Below are 13,253 nucleotides of genomic sequence, written 5' to 3' on the forward strand. Positions count from 1 at the left end.
CTCCTTTTACTTTCTTTTATTTAGATTAAATAAAGCAAAAATATTATTTTGTGTCTGTTTTCTGAATTATCCTTGCAATAAAAATACCCTGAAAATAAAAGTTCTCCAAATGTCCCAAAAATGAAATATGATTTTTTGTAGAATATTTAAGAATATCTGGCGCTGAGAACACACCAGGGGAGCCACCACCTGGCCACGAGGGTCCAGGGCGCGCCCCCTGCCTCGTGGACCCCACGTGGCCCCCTCCACTTATTCCTGCACCCACACACTTCGTCTTCCTCCAGAAAAAATCACCACACAGCTCAAACTCGTGTTCTAGCTCGTTTTGCTGCGATTTTCGATCTCCTTGCTCAAAGCTCCACTCACAAAACTGCTTTGGGGGATTGTTCTTCGGTATGTGACTCCTCCAATGGTCCAATTAGTTTTTGTTCTAGTGCTTTATTTATTGCAAATTTTTGCTGCTTAGGTGATCCTGTTCTTGAGCTTGAATGTCAAATTTATTTGGTCCCAAGTAGTTCTAATGCATGATATGGTCTCTAGGCACTTGTGGGAGTAGTTGCTATCAATCTTGCTGAGTTTGGTTCACTTTTATTTTGAGTCACTAAAAATTTCAGAAATCTTTCAGAGGAAGAAATATGTTTAGGAAAATGTACCAAGGTGGTTCCTCAAGGAAGCAAGCACCAAGGCTCGCGATGCGTGAACCGGACAATGAACTACCAAGAGAAGCTCAAGTGCAGCCTTGTGAATGGCCGTCAGAAGATTTTATGGTCCAAGCAGGAATTAAGGAGGAATTTGACGCGTATGTGCGTAATGCTGAACTTGAGGGCTTCGTGTCAGATAAGTGCCCCCAATATTACTACCTAACTATTTCCTTTGTGAGAAGGTTTAAGTTTACATCATCACGCAATTCTCACACTGTCCTATTTGATCTTTATGATAAATCTTATACCATGGACTTAGAAGATTTTAATACTGCTTGTAAACTCCCGCAGTGGGGTAATGCTAGTGAACCTCACAAATCTGAATATAAAGACTTTCTTGCTAGTATAACTATGGGGGAATCTAGAGAAATCACGTAAGCTACCATAGGGAGCATCCATTTTCCTGCCATACATTATTTTGCTCTCTTTATATGTAGATGCATTAACGGTAAGGATGAGGCATGTCACATGTGCGTTCCCGATCTTAGTGTTCTCAAGGGTGCTGTATTAGGAGATAAACAATATAACTTGGGGGCTATAGTTGCACGTAGGCTGCATCATAACAGTATAAGTGGAGATTTGTTTGGTGGCATTTATGCTACTCGTTTAGCGAACTATCTTGAGGTACCCATTCATGAAAATGATATCGAGTTACCTCCTGCTTATTTAGATTATAATGCTATGATTGGCCATCAGTTTATTGAGAGGAATGAACAGTTCCTCAAGTACCGACTAATCTTTGACAGGCGGCGCACTGTTCACGTTGCCCTCCCAGATTCTACTTTCTTTAACTTTCAGGCAAAAGGGAGATATGTCATAACCAGGGAGGAGGCGAACGAGTATGAGAGGAGGACGGAAGCAGCTCGCCTCCAAGCTGCAGCTCTTGAGGCAGTAGCTGCTGCATCTCAGTACGACCCCAGTTATAACTTTGGATATCCGCGAGGCCATCCGTGGGCATAGACCAAGTTAAGCCAAAAGCCTAAGCTTGGGGGAGTACGTATTTCTCACCGACATTACATTCATGTTCACACACTCATGCCAGTTGTCGGTGCTCATACTTTTCCATTGTACTATCCATGCTAGTTTATTTCCTTTTTCTCACTTTCTTCTTGTGTGTTTGAAAAACCTTAAGAAAAACCAAAAAATTAGTTGTAGCTTTTCGCTAGTTTACTTTCCATGCCTGTAGCAATAGTAATTAAAAGAAAACCCCAAAAGATTTCTCATTCTTCTTTTGCTTGTTGGGAGTTTTCCCGTGTAAATAGTTTTATTTCTTTTCTTTGGGGGTCGAGAGGAGAAGACCATGATGAAAATGTTGAGTGGCTCTTATATGCATTATTGTTGATTTAACAAAGAGCCCATGTTACCTTGTCTTCTCCTGTGTATTAAATGCTTGCAGATTCCAGCTTAGTCCAATGCACGTGCACTATTATTATTATCCACACCGTTCGGTCGTGCAAATGAAAGGCAATAATGACGATATATGATGGACTGACTGAGATGAGAGAAGTTGGTATGAACTCGGCCTATCTTGTTTTTGTAAATATGATTAGTTCATCGTTCCTAATTCAGCCTATTATGAATGAAACATGTTTGCAATGACAAATAGAGATTATAGTTGCTCATGCCATGCTTAATTTGCTAGGAGTTTATAATGGTTTACCTTGCGTGCCAACATGCTATTAAAATGGTTGTGATGTGGTATGATAGGGTGGTATCCTCCTTTGAACGATTCGAGTGGCTTGACTTGGCACATGTTCATTCATGTAGTTGAAACAAAATCAACATAGACTCCACGATATTTATGTTCATGGTGGATTATATCCTACTCATGCTTGCACTTAGTGTTGATTAATTTTAATGCATGTTCATGACTGTTGTCGCTCTCTAGTTGGTCGCTTCCCAGTCTTTTTCTAGCCTTCACTTGTACTAAGCGGGAATACTGCTTGTGCATCCACTTCCATAAACCCCAAAGTTATTCCATATGAGTCCACCATACCTTCCTATATGCGGTATCTACCTGCCGTTCCAAGTAAATTTGTATGTGCCAAACTCTAAACCTTCAAATGAAATTCTGTTTTGTATGCTCGAATAGCTCAAGTATCAACTAGGGCTATCTGTATCTTCCATGCTAGGTGGGTTATTCTCACGAGGAGTGGACTCCGCTCCTCACTCACGAGAAAATGGCTGGTCACCGGGATGCACAGTCCCATGCTTAAACCAAATCAAAATAATTGCAAACAAAACTCCCCCAGGATTGTTGTTAGTTGGAGGCACCCGTTGTTTCGGGCAAGCCATGGATTGATGCTTGTTGGTGGAGGGGGAGTATAAACTTTACCATTCTGTTTGGGAACTGCCTATAATGTGTGTAGCATGGAAGATATCGAGATCTCTCGGTTGTTATGTTGACAATGAAAGTATGCCACTCAAAATATTATTTATCTCAATTTCAAAACCCAAGCTCTGGCACCTCTACAAATTCCTGCTTCCCTCTGCGAAGGGCCTATCTATTTACTTTTATGTTGAGTCATCACCCTCTTATTAAAAAGCACCAGTTGGAGAGCACCGTTGTCATTTGCATGCATTACTATTAGTTTATATTGAGTATGACTATGACTGGATCTCTTTTACCATGAATTACAATGTTTAGTCAGTCCTTGATCTTCAGAGGTGCTCTGCATTTATGTTTTGCGGTCTCAGAAAGGGCTAGCGAGATACCATCTTGTTATATCATATTATGATTGTTTTGAGAAAGTGTTGTCATCCGAGATTTGTTATTATTGCTCACTAGTTGATTATGCCATTGATATGAGTAAACATGAGACCTAAGTGTTATTGTGAATATGGTTAGTTCATAATCTTTGCCGAAAACTTGAATGCTGGCTTTACACACTACAAAAAAAGACACATCCGTGACATTTTGGGCCGAACGAATTTTTTTTCTGTCATACATATGACACTTCTATGACGATAATTGTGACAAAACCCGGTATCATCATAGATGTGGTGGGCTCCTACTTCTATGACAAAAAATCATGACAAAAAATGGGCTTTTCGTCCTGGGCGGGCCGGAGACGCAGCTGCATGACATTCTTTGGGCCGTCCATGACGGAAAAAACCATGGTAGAAGCGAGGGCGAGGAAAATTTCGGGGAGTTCCCGGTTACGGTGGGAGGTCGGGGGCCGAGCGATGCGCGTTTCTCTCGTACACGTACGCGCGTGTGTGCGAGGCGTTGGCTCTAATTGAACCCGAGCGAGGCGTTGGGCTCTAACTGAACCCGAGTGATTGCACTGCAGGCTACGCGTTACTGAACCCGAGTGATCGATCGATGGCTGTTAACTGAACCCCATTGAGCGATTCCTTCGCTACTGCTGCTAACTGAAGCCGATCGATTGCTGCCTCTGGATGAACAGTGAGCGTTGCTGGGGGGGGGGGGGGTTGGATGAACAGTTCCCGGTGGGGGTGGATGAACAGGACCCCGTGGTGTTGCCTCTGGATGAACAGGACCCCGATCGATCGAGCCGGTTGGGGCTGGATGAACAGGACCCCGTGGAGGGCAGGATGAACAGGACCACCCCGTGGAGGGCAGAATGAACAGTAGATGGTGGAGGGCTGGATGAACAGTAGCCCGTGGAGGGGTGGTTGAACAGGAGCCCGTGGAGAGGGCTGGTTGAACAGTAGCCGGTGGAGTAGCGCGTGGTGGAGGCTGGATGAACAGGAGCCCGTGGATGAACAGTCGCAGGTGGAGGCTGGAGGAGGTCGACGATGGATGAACAGTAGCCCGTGGAGGCTGGAGGGGGTCGACGGTGGAGATGAACAATGTCCCGTGGAGTCCCGTTTTGCGGTACGCCACACCCCTCCCGATGAACAGGACCCCTGTTTCGTCCGTAGCGCTCCAACACAAGTCCGTTTCCTCCGTTTTGCGGTACGCCACACCCCTCCCGATCAACAGGACCCCCGTTTCGACCGTAGGAGGTCCGTTTCCTCCGTTTTGCGGTACGCCAGACCCCTCCCGATGAACAGGATCCCGTTTCAAACGTGGCCGGTCGAACACAAGTCCGTTTCCTCTGTTCTGCGGTACGCCATGCCTCGTTTCCATCGCCTGTTCCGTCCAAGCCCTCCCGATGAACACGACGACGCATTCCATTCCGACCCAGCCGGTTGGCTCCCCATGAACACGACGACGATGCTGTTTCTCCGTTCCGACCCAGCGATGTACACAAGCCCTGGCCGTACGTATGCGCGAGTAGGCGTTCGAGACCCTGCCCGTATGTACGTACGTGGCCGTATTTTCTTTCTTGCACACTGGCCGCTGTACGTACGTGTACATGCTACGTGCGCGCCTCTACTACGACACGTGCGCGCCTCTACATCGACCAGTATGTACGTATACGTTCACGACCAGAATGACAATGCTACGTACGCTTCGACCAGGTGGGTCCCGACTGTCAGGCACTTCCTTGCCTGCGAAGATGTAGCTGGTGGGTCCCAGCAGTCAGGGGGGCGAATCGTTTTTTTTTGCCCGGACGCACTTCCTTGCGTGCGAAGATGTAGCTGGTGGGTCCCCGCAGTCAGGGGGAAACATTTTTTTCATGAAATACGGTGGCCCGTCCGGTGGGTCCCCGCTGCTAGGTGGAGGAATAATTATTTTCCGCGTAATAAGGAGGCACTTCCTTGCTGCGGCTGTGGACCCAGCTGTCAGCCTCTCCATGTACAGTCCACGTCCGACGGAAGCCGTTCCTTGACCACGTTGACCATGCCGCGCCGAGAGCACCAGGGCGGTGGACGACGGCGAGGCCTAGGTAGGGGATGACGCGGAGCCGGGGAAGACGCGGTAGTGGAAGCCCACGCGGAGAGGAGTACGAGGGTCCACTGGTTCGGCTGCGGTGTGAGGCTGCCGTCGCCGCAGGGCCTGGCCAGCGGTGGGACTAGTAGGGGGCAGTGAGTTCTCCGCGGCAGCACAGCCGGCCACGGGAGGCAGGAGAATGCGGCACGACCGGCGCTGCTTTGGGCGGCTGGAGCAACAAGACCAGAGTTGAAGAAGCACTACGGCCGTTGGATGGACATCATACGGTCACTGGAGCTAGAATCGTGCATATTGACTAAGTTGACAAAGCTTTCCGTCTGCGTCAACTTAGTAGGCCCACAAGTCAGCCTGCCACTATACTGGGTCCCAGCTAGTAGGGGGAGTATTCATTTTTTTGTGCGTAATAAGGACGCACTTCCTTGCGTGCGAAGATATAGCTGGTGGGTCCGATCTGTCAGCGGCGGTAACATTTTTTTCACGAAATACAGAGGCCCTTTCGGTGGGTCCCAGATGTCAGGTGGAGGAGTCATTATTTTGCGCGTAATAAGGAGGCATTTCCTTGCGTGCGGCCGGGGACCCAGCTGTCAGCCTCTCCACGTACAGTCCACTTCATATGCATGTCGATCATTGACCACGTTGAACAGGCCGCGCCGGGAGCACCAGGGCGGTGGACGACGGTGAGGCCTAGGAAGGGAACAACACGGAGGCAGGGAAGACTCGGCAGTTGTTTCCCACGCGGAGGGGAGTACGACTATACGAGGGTTTACTGGTTCGTCTCCCGTCGCCGGAGAATAACAACAGGTGTAGGTGAGTAGAGGGATGGCTAGGCCAGCGATGGGAGTACGGTGGGGCGGTGAAGCCTGCGCGGCAGCACAGCCAGCCGTGGGGAGGAGGGAGCAGGCAGTCCCACCGGCGCTTGTTTGAGCGGCTGGAGCAGGAAGAGCAGAGATTGAAGAAGCACGACGGCCGTTGGATGGACATCCAACAGTCACTGCTTGTGCGTCAACCTTTTTTTTAGGAAAGCCTCAAATCTGTGGAAAATAGCATACAACCCATCTGCCATTATTTCTAATAATTTACAGCCCATTTGCTAATTTTGAAGGTTTTTTTGGAGCCATATTCTTTTTGTTAGCATTACAACCCATATTGTGGCCATGGTTAAAAAATTATACGAAATGTTGCATATTTTGGTGCGGTCCGAACTGTTTTTAATCCCGAAATTTCGAGTCACATTCAAACTGATTTTAAAAATAAATTTATATCAATATAAAATCCAACAAATTGTCCACGCATAAAAATTAATGCAATTTAAAATCTTGAAATGAAAAAAAGAAATTTGAAAGTAATTGCCGGTTTGATGTGTTTTAAAAATGTACAACCCATTTCTCATTACTGATAGGCCATTTTCTCGTCCAGCCGAATGAAGCTCTCCTCGTCTTGAAAGATTTGCAGCCCAATAGGCCTGACAAAACGACTTACTTGGCAAATCACAAAAAAACCGGGCTAGCCATTTTCAGAAAGAAAAAAAACTACTGGGCTGGTCTGTGGTAAACATAAAAGAGAAGGCTGTCTAGACATGCCAGAGTGCCCCGCACAACCCAGTTGACACCCTGCTTCCGTCTCAAAAACAAATTAGATAGACGCCACAACAAATATGGCGATTCATAAAAATGCCACTGCAATTTCCAAACTTTGAAAAATGCCACTGCAATTTTTGCAAACTTTGGAAAACGCCACTGCAATTTGCAAACTTTGAAAAACGCCACTCCAGACTTCGAAAAATGCCACTGGGGATGGCATGAAATGGCATTTTTCAAAGTTTGGAAATTGCAATGGCATTTCTTAGAAACACCAGATTTGGAGTGGCATTTATCAAATTAACCCAAAACAAAAATAACTGGGCAAGCTGCTGGGTCCCTGATGTCAGCCGCTCGTTGTGCAACTCTCTCGTTTATTGACTACGTTGACAATGGCATGGGACCCAGACGTCAGAAATCCATTACGAGGAGCCATTTTTTTATTGGATTGAAATAAGGAGGCACTTTGCTTGCGTACTGCCATGACCTTGGCGGGTCCCTGCTGTCATCCTCTCCACGTACAATCATCTCCTGGTTGTGTACGCGCCAACTTGGTAGGCCCACAAGTCAGCCTCTAAACCCGTGGAGGACAAATACAACCCATTTAAAAAAAATAACAGCCCATTCCATATGTTCAAACGGAAAGTTCAACATTCAGAGCAAAGTAACAGGTCTGATCCACATATGGAGTACTGGACTTCCACGTTGACAACCATCATAGCCAAGTTAACTATCTACTTCCACTAATACTCTAGTAGCGTACAAGTACTAACTTACTCTTAGCTAACTAGACGATGCCGGTCGCCATCGGTACACGCTAAACGCCGGCACCGGCGTCCTCCGCCTCGCCTTGGACTTGCCAGAGGTGCGATAGGGCACGTTGCTCGCGCGTGTTGGCCCTTTCCATGCCGGCGTGGTCCACCGAAGCTTCGGCTTCTAAGCGGGAAACCCACTTGACGAGCTGGTAGTAAAAATTGGCGTCGCGAACGCGTGCGTGCCCGACAGCCTCCAAGGCTATTTGCCGGGCGCCGGCCTCCACGTAGTCGGCCCACGTGCGGGCGCTCTGCTCGCGACTCAGAGCGTCGGTGCGCTGCTGCTCCATGTCCCGCTGGCGGTGCAAATCGGGGATACGCTGCTCATCCGCCAAGCGGTCGCGCTCCAACAACTCCTGCTCCTCCGCCAGGCGGTCCCGCTCCAACAAGTCCTCGATCTCCGCATTGCCATCTAAAGACCGATAGAATGCCTCCTCCCTCCGTCTGCCTTCCGGTCAAAAACCGAACACTAGTTCCGGCGGTGACCGCCTCCGGCCACGCCTATCGCGGACGGGCGGGGGCATGGCGGACGTGGCGAGAGCGAGGATAAGTGGCGAGCAACGTCGGGCCGGTGGGGGCTTATGAGGATAGGGCGAGTTGGGTCATAGTGCCACCATAGAAGGCCAGGAAACAGTACTTATAAGCGAAAGGTAGCGCGACGGTCATCGGAATTCAATGCATAATGAAGCAGGCATGGCTTAGCGCGCCAGCTTGCCGTGGAAAACTAGAGAAACTGAAATTCTGAATGTGCCGTCCCGTCCCGTCCGTGCTGGGTCGCACGCCGGCCTTACGGTCAAACGAGTGCACTCGAATCATCTCCCTCCTTGTCAATAATGATTCCACGGATTTAAAAGGCCCACAACAATTAAAGCGCATCTTTTTTTGCATCAGTTGGCTGCCTTAATTACGGCCGGCTGCATGCGGGCACTCAAAATCGCTCGCAGCCAGTACGCGGAGCAGCATGCAACGTGTCGCAGCCGAGGGCATTAATTGATGAACTTTAGCTGGGAGATAAGGCATTTGCGAACGTTTTTGCTAGCAGTTTCTTCAGATTCGCATGGCATTTTCTTCAGAGCAGCTTGTCAGTTTCTTCAGAGGTAGGCATTTCTATTCAAAAAACTGCCACTTCAGATCTTGCGTCGCAACTAAAACAGCCAGGAGCGCATTAGTAGGCAAGCTAGTGATCGATCGGTAACTTGTAAACACTGGGCGAACAGATATAAGGAACTTTTAATGCATCTCAATGATTCACAGATCATATACAAATATGTAGCTCCAAAAGCAAAGATCTAGAAAAAACATATGTTCTTCCTACTAACATGGATGCTTCTCTTGGCCAACATTCAGTACAGACTGAATGACAAATTTGTTTGTGAAGTCTACAATTCCTCTTGCAAACGTAAGTGGTTTCACCAACAGTTGGAACTATGGGAATGAACCACACATGATGGAGGAACATCCACTGCAATATGATTTGGTCTTCTCTTGATCACACGGCGAGACTATTTTCGGAATACAAACTTTAACTTAGGCAAAATGATGCCCATTGTATAATCAGACCAAAGCAATGAAGCACCTAGTGTTGGCCAATAAATAGTACGGTACTACTTTTCTGCAGTCCATGAAGTGACTATCCAATCTTTCTGTGTCTATTTTCAAATGGCACTGCATGCAGTGACTATACTATTCTCTTGTGCAGTTCGACCAAAATTGCGGTCACTTTGTGTGTTTGCTAAATAGCAACGGGCAGACATCCCTGTCTGCACAAATATCAAGCAGCTAGTAAACATATACCCCACCTTGTATTTTCGGTTTAAACATGTCTCTTCCGCTTAGATCTGTCATGTTTTGCACTGGACAATTTGATACAGTCATGTTTTGCCCTGGACAATTTCATACTGAATTGATTTGCTTGTTCAGAGCAGAAATATAGCGCCTATTCTTCATCAGACCAAGGATATCCATGTTCGCAGTGATGGAAGAGGTGAAACCGATACAACCAAAATTGAGCATCCAGTCATTGAATCATATCCTGCACCTCCAATGTAGGTCCACCCTGCCAATAAATTCACATGCAAACCACTAGTATTACTATCTAATGACAGTACAAAAAGAGTAGCAAGATAGTAGCAAACCATGTACCTTCTTAATGAACAGCTCATAGTGCCACCAATTGGATATAAAGGTTTGGGAGAAAACATGCTCCTAATGTTGAACCAGTTGGACTTTTTGTGCAGTTCCACTAAACTCGAGCATCCCTGTTTGCATATATATTGAAAGTGTGATTACTATAAAAGTGGCACTAGTTGAAGCATAGACTCACAAATATAAGCATTCCAATTTCTTAATGGGAAAAGGTAGCAAGACTGTTTCTAACCACCTTTTTGAAGAAATAAATAAGGCAACAGAGGCTGATGTCAGAAAGGCATATATAGTTCTTTCTGAAAGAATGATCGATTCCTGACCTTTCCTCTTCGTTTAAGCATATTTTGTGCAGTTCAACTAAAATAAAATGCCATCACCGCCTTGACAATTCAGTGACACTGTACAAAAGGAAATGACTTAACATTACATCATGATGTCAGGTATGTAGTCGACAGGCATTAGAGACAAACTTACAGACCTCCTCCGATAACATAATGAACATTAATTTTAACAAAGGTGTGACTAGCTTTACCGGGATAATTTGAGTGAACTCTACACCCTCTGTTCCTTAATATAAGAGGTTTTTGCGGTTCAGTTTAAAGTACCCAAACGTCTACTAGTATTTAGAAAAACAGGTAGTAGTTTTCTTGAGCACATATCTGGGAAAGCTTGCCACCCTTTATTTATGTCCATACGCTAATGCAACACCATTCGAAATTTTGAATACTACAAATATACACTAATCCAGTGGCTAGTGCAACAACAGAGTAGTTATTTTATTACAGGGTACAGTACAATGGTTTTACTGAACAGATTTCAATAAACTCTGGCACTAGAAGATTTCTATAAGAATTAACAATACAAAATGTAAAGGTAACACGTTTCAGCATTGGTATACTAGCTGTGCATGAGCATTAAACCAAATACAAAAGTCTGAAGGTAACTAGCATTATTAACTAATGACAGTATAAAAAAATTGCAAACCATGTACCTCCAAGGTAAATATCATTTCGAACTCGGGGGGACCTTAAAAATTGCTATCCCAATCTTGATAATCGATCAAACATAAAAACTTGATCGAACGAATCAAGAGCCGGAGGAGGAGGTGCCCACTCTTAACCTTTCCTCTTGTCTTCATAATTTTTTGTGCAGTTTAACCAAAATAAAATGACATCAGCGCCTTGGCATTTTGGTGACACTGTACAAAAAAATTAACTTATCTCATGAAAGTGAGGTATGTAATCTATAAGCACTAACAGTGCAAAAATCTGAAGGTAGTAACAAGTTTCATCGTTGGTATACTGGCTGTGCAACATCATTAGAATGCCTTAGTTGAAAAATCTTTAATACATCCACAATCAACAGCTAACCCTGAAATAATCTAGTGACATTAAATGGCATTGCTTAAATTTATCGGTGGCATTAGACTGAGTGCGGCATTAGTTAAATGTGGCATCACTTTAGCAGTAGCATTGCTTGACTTGACTGCTGGTGTTATACTAACAGCAAAAAAGTTAGACTAAGAGCATGTGAGGCCCATTCGGACAGTGGGCGCACCAGTACGATGTACCTCCACGGACGCATAGAGTGGTGAGGGAGGTATGGTTGCCCAGAGCAACAAATATCCAGGCAGCATATGTGGATTACGTCCCATTTTTGTTATGTTTAGCCACCTTTTTCCTATGTGAGGACAACAAACCGATCGACCTGGTCATTCTCTATTGTGTTGTCATGCCTTTCTACCCTTCTTCAACCAAGAGACACGAGACTCATTCCTTAGCTACTGATTTTCCCCTTCTCAACCTAGATGCGGGTTCGATGCCTACTCTCTTGGATAGTACAGTCTCCCTTCCTTTCCTTATTCAACCCAGACATGGATTAGTCTGCATGAAGTAGGGTTTCCTTTAATAGTGCAAATTAAGGTTTTCGTCTGCGTGACCAGCAGAGCAGAGGATAGCAAATTGGGAAGATGGTGGAGTGGAAAAAGATCCACATGCAGCGACATGGAAGATGGTGGCAATAGAACAAGGGTATGGTTCGAAAAGAGGTAGCATACCTGAAGGTCGGCGGGAAGTGGCTTCGCTCGTGGTCATCGTCCTCCACACGCACTACGACAGCGAGCTTGGGGATGGAGGCCATCCCGCGCGGGCGCTAGGTCTGAGAGGACGGCCTTGTCGTCAGTGCGTGACCTCGCTCGCCGACGATGAGTGCGTCAACACTGCACGTCCTTTTCTTCCCCGGCGGATCTGTGACCACCGGTGAGGAGGGAGAGAGAGGCCGTCTTTTTTAGATCTGGAGAGAGGGTGATAGTGTGAGAAGCAAGTGGGCAGCCCTTAGCAAGAAAGCTCTGAAGCTCCAGCCTATATATCTTTTTTATACTACTAGTACTAGAGGTGGAGTAGTGGTAGAGTAGTTTATATTTTCTCTGCAAACAGTACCAGTTAGTCGTGCTTCAAAACTGAACGGCACGCCGTTAAAAAATAAAGTCGAGAAATAATGCGGCACCTCGGGCCAACACGGCCTGATCGCATTTTGCACGAGAAATTACACACGATGTTTCGTTGACATGTGGTCCCGTTCCAACATGTCAGTGAGACGACGGCGAGTCCTTTTGTACAATTTCCGAAAGGACGTGTAGGCCGGGGCGCCTCTTCATGTACCATGGAAAACTGGCAACCGTCCACCGACTCTTCGCCTTTCCCTCTCAATTTGGAACTGCTGTCGCACGCTCTTCCTCCCTCCTCCATTTGCCTTCACCCTTCCTTCTGCCATTGTTCGATCGTCTTCTCCATGGAGGGAACAAGCCGGAAACGACCCCGTTATTCTTGCCCCGATCTGAAAGATGACGTGGTGGGGGAACTCATTGATCGGTGCGACGTCATCACCTCGGCTAGCATGGCAGGTTCGTTCAAGCCCATTCTTGACTCAACTAATAACATCATTACAAGGAACCCAAGGGTCCAGGAGCGGTTTGATCTCCCTTATCTTCTTCGCTATAAGCCTGTTTGCATGGGCGCGGACGACAGAGGCCTCACCTTGTGCAAGTTGATGCCGCTTGATAATGATACGTGTGATGTCAAGATGCCATCGCTTAAGGGTAAGTCCTGGGCTGGCACAAATGGGGATTGGGTTGTTTATATTGGGTACAATTGCGAGTGGGAACTTGTGAATGTGTACACTCGTCAGCGGATTCCACTTCCAAAAATCTCCGAGT

Source organism: Aegilops tauschii, chromosome 2 (assembly GCF_002575655.3).
Source record: "Aegilops tauschii subsp. strangulata cultivar AL8/78 chromosome 2, Aet v6.0, whole genome shotgun sequence".
In the NCBI taxonomy this organism is placed as follows: Eukaryota; Viridiplantae; Streptophyta; class Magnoliopsida; order Poales; family Poaceae; genus Aegilops; species Aegilops tauschii.